The following is a 7492-nucleotide window of genomic DNA, read 5'->3' as shown; positions in this document are numbered from 1 at the left end:
TCTGGCGCCGTCTGGTGTTGCATGTTTATAATGCATTTAGAACGCTGTTTCTTGACTAACGTAGCTGAGCACTCACTCTCCATATTTTCATATTTTCAAGCTGTTTTCTCAAAAAAGAGATCTCAATTAACTCCCAATTTCTGGTGCTGCTTCAAAAGGCAGTGAAATTCAACGGCATTCTGTCTTGCAGAAGCCTGTTGTTTCATCTCCAGAGGATTCTCGTGCACAATAACTTCCTGGGCCATCTGGGAGGCACTTTCAGTCCATGACATTTGGGGGTGGGGGGAACCACTTCAAAGTACAGCACTATCATAACAGAATGCTTAATTCCAATTAACAAAACTGAAGGAGACGCAGGAACAAAGCACATTCAAAGTCATGTGTGCCCTGGGACTGCGCTTTAAATCCATTCGTGTTTATTTTGAAATATGTTAAGGGCTTTTTGTATGATAGAAAATGATAATAAAGCTTTCACTTCCAGTATCGTTTCTTTTTTCATCTTGGGCTTTTATGAAATGAAAGACATCATCTCTCTGTTGCTGCTTGGAATACTAAACACAGTTCAGAATTAGATTAATAAAAGCTTAGATGAACATAGACAAAAAAGGGGGAGAGAAGTATTATTACATGTCTAGATGAACTTGTCAGTATCACTCCAATATGGGGTGACTATAATTCTATTCCATGAAGCAATATTCTCTCGGCTTATTACTCTGTATTTAAAAATCAAGGTTAATAAAGGTAGATTGAAATCTTCATCGGTTCAAAGTGACACATTTGCATCTTGTGCGTAAAATCAGGTTCATTATTGGCCATTGATTCGGTCGTATGGGTGCAAGGCGAACCTGCCCTTCATCTCTGCACTCAAGAGTCATGAAAATAGCAGAGCTGAGTCAAGCCCAGTATGGCTCCTTCACCTGAAACCTCAAAATGATGGGGAGCAATTCAACAACTATGCCACCACTCCATGGCTCCTGTTGAAGGCATCAGGGTCAGACATGTTCAGCAGCTTGAGGAACCGGGTGGGTGTGAGCAGCACTGCTCCTGTTGGTGGATATTCTTCCTGCATTTCCGAGGTGAGGGCTAAGAGTCTGTTGCAGATGTAGCTCTCAGGCATCAGGGAATCTGATCCCCCTACGGTAGGCTGTCAGGAACAGATAACAGGGAGAGTTCTTACCAATGTCTTTTATTCAATATTCATAGAGAGGGGCTTAGAAAAGCATCCTCTTGTAATAATGCCATTGCTCTGAGTAATCTCCACCCCCCTTCTCTACTCATTCATCAACAGCACCAACCCCCTTACAGTGGCCTCTTAAGGCCATTTTCCTTGCAGCCCTTTGCTCTCCTACTTGACTTGACGTTTTCATCCCCAAAAAGGTTTTTGATTTGAGTTTCCGTTGAAATGAGGCTTATTTTAATGTTTTAATAGTTTAATGCTGTATTTTAATCTTGTTTTGAAGTTGCATTTTAATCAATTTGTTTTTATATTGGGTGTTCGCCTCCCTGAGCCCAGTCTTGGCTGGGGAGGGTGGGGAATGAATGAATGAATGAATAAATAAATATAATAATAATAATAATAATAATAATAATAATAATAATAATTCAATCCTTGCCAGGTTCTGGGAGAATGTGGGTCTGGAATGCTTTCTAACATATCAGCCAGCTACTCTGGCTCTGCTGCCCCTTCCTCTTCTCCCATTATTTCCCAGCTTCTCTCTTCCTCTGCCTCTGAGCTATGACCTCCCACAAACCACTGTTGTAAATCTATACTGTCTTCCTCTTCTCTGGAAGGGTCAGGCTGGTCTCCACCATTCCTCCTCTGACCATTCCCTGACAATAGCTGAAACATCACCACCAACACAGGACCAGGAGAACCCCAAGTTTTTCAGAAGTACATCTCTTATCTTGATAGAAAAGCCCAAATGGGGACTGAGCAAGTTCGGTGGTTGTGGAATATTAACTTACACCTGAGGGGAGGAATGGAAAACTGGGCGGGGGGAAAGGGAGAATCGAAAAGAGTGGGTGGAATCCTGAACACATCCCTTTCCCCTCCTGGCCTTTCTCCACTTGCCTCACTTTAACTCTGGTTCGCCTTGCTTCCTTCCCTCACTTTGAATGGTTCCGAACTCTACTGCCATTTGTAAAAAAAACTGCATGCAAGTTTGCTCACCTTTTCCAGTGGGTGGCGTTACGCCCCCTTCTACATTGTCCCGGCCATGTCGCCAGCACTGGGAGGGGTCCACCCTGCATGGCACCACTAACCAATCAGCGCTAGGAGGGGCGTGGCTATGGGAGATTTAACTGCAGTGTGGTCAGGTGGGACCTCCTCTTTCGTCTTCTCCAGATCTCCCAACCCACGCGCCGTCTTTTCATACTTTGCTCTGATATGACCTTGCTATGGACAATTGCCAGCTGCCATATTGTTGGGGCCAGGTAGAAATTTTCCCACCTGGCAAATTGGCACCAGCCATTTGGTTTTAGCCTGCCTGGTAGCAATCATAACAGCTTTGTGAGGTTAGGCATTGGGTAAGCCTTTGTTTGGATGGAGGGGTGGTTGTAGCCTTCACCTGCGCCTCCTCAGTAAGGATATCCCATTAAAGGGATCTAGTGGTGTGGATTCTGTCTGAAGCCCAGATGTGGGCTAGGGCCATGTCACAACCCCTAAGGGGAACCTTCAGAGTGTCCCTTTTTGATTTAAGTCACAGGGCTCCCCCTATCGGTGGTTTACCCTTAGTTGGACTCCCTGCAGATGGTCTGGAGTTGTGATACAACCTGGCTTCACCCAATGCCTAAGCCAAATTGCTCATATCTGTAACCAATAAAGTTGTGGCCTATTTGAACCCATAAACCAGAATAACCCGTGTCTGTGTGTTTATTGTCCATTAGGGAACTGTGGGTCACAGGGGCCTTGGCACGCAAGCATGTCTTTAGGCTGGTGTGACTGATGCAATCTTCCCAATTGCTCTTACCTACAGGAAGGCTTTTCCGCTCTGAAAATTCTCACCAGTGCGATTTTTTTCTAGAAAAAGAGGTGCCTGAACTTGATCACCTCCCTTGCTCTCTTATAATGGTAATGGTGCCCACCTGAGGGGTGCAGGAAATGAGTTCCGGTGAGTCCCAGCTGAAAAAAAATGCCCTGCTTGTGAGAGAGGTGGAGATGTTTCTCGGGAAATGTAAATTTAGATTTAATCCAATTACTGGTAGAGGATGCTTGCCAGAGGTTGCTTTATTGCTAGTTCCTTAGAATTAATTAATACTTGAATTGAGGTGTAAATGTTGATATTTGCATTAGATGTGGTGAGGGATCTGGGGACTAAGATACAAACAGTCATGTTATTGCTGTTGAAATGGGATAATTCCTGGCACTGCCCACTGTTATGCAGAAGATACACTGTGGCTTCCTCTAGTTCCTTGCAATGGTGCTGCATTAATTGCTCAAAGCATTTTGGAGCATGTGCAGAGTTCATGGTGAACCAAGCCTCCCAGTAACAACTGTTCTGTGGCTTTTCCAGGTTGGGTAAGTATCTCTGGGTGGTGATGACTGCTGAGAGAAGGTTGTAAAGCGTGAGTTGGAAATAAAAGGACCATAGCTAGGCTGAGCTGACTCTTCTTCCCACCAACTTTTTGCTAGACTTTTCTCAGTGTTTAGTCAAATCGCAGTTCAAGAAACATCACTTTTGCCTTTGTCTTGAATAATGCCATGTTCAGTTACACCTGTCAGCAGCACCTAAGCCATGCTGGAGAGTTTTCTGCAAGGTGTTGAAAAGCTGTGAAGGTTCTTTTAAGAACACATCCTTAATAGCACATAGCATGGCTGAAAAGGTTGTGTAGATGGCAGTAGGAAGGCAGCAAACTTTTCTGGTCCTCTTCTGTTAGTGTGTCGAGGTCCTCAAAACACCCCCCCCCAAAGAAAAACACAATTGACACTTAATTTTTGTTTAAGGTTTTTGGCATAATTTTGGCCACAACTTTATTCAAATTACAGCAATGTGAGTGGTTGCTTAGGCATTGGTAGCAGTAACTGACCCCGCACAGGGACAGCTCTGACATTCGCACCCCCCCCCCGCAAAGTCAGCAAGGGTAAGTCACCTGGGGAGAGAGACTGGACTGGGCATCATGCCTCACCTCTCCCCAGAATGCTCCCAGGGACTTGCGTGGCCCTAGCCCCTTGCCAGGGGGTTTCAGACAAAAGCATGGGGAGCCCCTGGGTTCCTTTAACGGAAAACCCTTGAAGCAGCATCAGCATTTTGGAGGGGCAGGCACAGCCAAATCCATACCCCTCCACCAACCAATTCCAAGACCAATGCCTAACCGCAAACCTTACAAGTTGTGACGATTTGCTGCGCAGTAGGCAAAAAACCAAGTGGCACACACTAATCAGCCAAATGGACAAAATTCCTACCAGGCCCCTGCCCCAAAGCAGACGACCCCATGGCAGGCATAGCAAGGTCAAGCAAACAGCCTAAAATTAGGGAAGGGAGGGCGGGTGATCAGAAGCACGCAGCCAAAGGAGGAAGTTCATCACTGCGTGCATTGTATTTAACAAATAGGGCTGTCAATCAGCAAATGGCAACATCTAGATTTCCCCAGTAACAGCCTGCCACTGCTTAAAGAATGGCCAAGCCATTTGCCTAGCAACAGTGAGGTGTCTCGTCAGCCCCGCCCGCAACCCGTGCTCTCCATGAGGGAGAACACACTTTCTTCAATGATTTGCTCAAGATCATGGACATTTACTTTCGCTAAAATGAAAGAAGCAGTAAGAGCTGCCACTGGATTTCCTCTGAAACAAAATTTGGGGGCAATGTGGGGGCTCTTGCTCCAGCGAAATAGCTAAGGAAATCCTAGAAAGTTATTATTAGACTGGAGTCATATCTCAGAGGAGGTTCCATATGCCATGGTTTTGTTTTGTTTTGTTTTGGTAAAAGATGAGATGCTTCTACTCATATATTGATAAAATTGTTGTGGGTTCCTGCACAAAAAGGCTCTCATGGACATGGGGGTGGGTGAAGAGGGGCCGACACTCCATACTAGTGAGAACCATGGCTTTTTTCCCAGTCCGAACTCACTGGAACTCAGTTCTGGTACCTCTCAGGTTGGCCCCACTGCCGTTATAAAAGAACAAGGGGGTGTTCATATTTTTCTAGAAAAAATAGGACTGCTCACAAGAAACACCCTCATTCACCTGGCTGCTCATTTTGGTCACCTTATACTCTCCCTGCCACTCTGTGAAGGAAAACAGTACCTGTGTCCTTGTTATCATTTAATGCCTTTCCTTAACAAGATCATTCTTTGTGCCACAGTGAACACAGAACAGGAAAATTCTTTTCTATAATTTGGTACCTCTCAGTGGGTGACGCCGTGGTCTAAACCACTGAGCCCCTTGGGCTTGCTGATCGGAAGGTCGGCAGTTTGAATCCCCATGATGGGGTGAGCTCCCATTGCTCAGTCCCAGCTCCTGCCAACCTAGCAGTTCAAAAGTACGCCGTGTGAGTAGATAAATAGGTATCACTGCAGAGGGAAGGGAAACAACATTTCTGTGCCCTCTGGTTTCCGCCACAGTTTTCTGTCGCACCAGAAGTGGTTTAGTCCTGCTGGCCACATGACCCACAAATCTGTCTGTGGACAAATGCCGGCTCCCTCGGCTTGAAAGTGACATGAGTGCCGCAACCCTATAGTCGCCTTTGACTAGACTTAACCACCCAGAGGTCCTTTACATTTTTACCTTTACCTCTCAGTATGGCTGAGACAAATCCCAGATTCTGAACCAAACTGAAATTGTTGCAGAGCAGGTCAATACAGCTCAGGTGTGAACATGGACCACTGGTACCAAATCATATGGGAAACTTCCTTACTAGAATAGCTAACCAACAGACTGAAACTAACACAGGGACAAATTAAAGAGGATGACTTCACCCCAGTGTGGCTCCCATTCATTACAAACACAACCCAACAAGACAACAACAAGAACTCACCAAGAGCATATGAATCAATATGGCTTACTTGACCCAACAACCCCCTTCTCACATAAGCAAACAAAACTCGCTGTAGTCAACTATAGGCCCTGGGCATCCCAACCTCTTCCAATGCCAATGGAAACTAATAATAATAATAATAATAATAATAATAATAATAATAATAATAATAATAATATATTATTTATACCCCACCCATCTGGGTGAGTTTCCCCAGCCACTCTGGGCGGCTTCCAATCAAGTGTTAAAAACAGTACAGCATTAAATATTAAAAACTTCCCTGAACAGGGCTGCCTTCAGATGTCTTTTAAAGATAGGACAGCTGCTTATTTCCTTCACATCTGAAGGAAGGGTGTTCCACAGGGTGGGCGCCACTACCGAGAAGGCCCTCTGCCTGGTTCCCTGTAACCTCACTTTTCGCAATGAGGGAACTGCCAGAAGGCCTTCGGCGCTGCATCTCAGTGTCCGGGCTGAACGATAATAAATGAATAGAAAGAGAACCTACCCACATGAGGCTGATAGAGAAACCTCACACATATACCATGTACAGTGGTACCTCGGGTTACATACGCTTCAGGTTACATACGCTTCAGGTTACAGACTCTGCTAACCCAGAAATAGTGCTTCAGGTTAAGAACTTTGCTTCAAGATGAGAACAGAAATTGTGCTCTGGCGGCACAGCAGCAGCAGGAGGCCCCATTAGCTAAAGTGGTGCTTCAGGTTAAGAACAATTTCAGGTTAAGTACAGACCTCTGGAACGAATTAAGTACTTAACCCGAGGTACCACTGTAAAAGACTGAAAGTTCACTACCCACCTGCTCTCTCCCCACTCTTTCCCCATAACTCTCTTTCCCCCCAACCTCATTTTGTATACATGTCAAATAGAACTGATCTGTAGAAAGAACTTTATGATCTGCAAGTAGAGACGATGCGTGTACTTTTGTAACCCCACAAATTCTGTAATAAAAAAGCATTTAAAAAATACAGCTCTGGACCAGTCTGAAGTGGGTCACATCGATCTGGAGCTCAGAATACTTTCTGAGAAAGTCAGATGTCCTGTCAAACAGTGTTGTCACAAATCCACATTCCTATCCCAAAGCTAGAGTTACCTAGAAAGAAGAATTGACTGTTAAACCATGCTGTGAATTGTAGCTCTAGGAGGGGAATAGTGGTCTCCTAACAACTTTCAGCACCCTTAACAAACTACAGCTCCCAGAATTCTTTGTGGGAAGCGATGAATGTCTGAAGTGATGCTTTAAATGCATGGTGTTCATGAGGCCTAAATCTGGTAACACTCAAATGGAAAACTGATGATGATGAATCTAAAGGTGCATTAATATTCACTTGCTTTCATAATAAGGACAAAGCAGTTTTGAATTTCTTTATACATTTGCACAATCTGAGTTACTGCAAAGAGGCTCCAGCGATGAAAACCCCAGAACAATACCTGTCCATGATTACCACAAAAAAGACCTAATTGAATAAACACTAATGATTCTAATTAGTGCCACAGAGAGCTT

Source organism: Podarcis liolepis (assembly GCF_965112155.1).
Source record: "Podarcis liolepis genome assembly, chromosome: 8".
NCBI classification, from domain to species: Eukaryota; Metazoa; Chordata; class Lepidosauria; order Squamata; family Lacertidae; genus Podarcis; species Podarcis liolepis.
Note: the sequence above shows the minus strand (reverse complement) of the source record.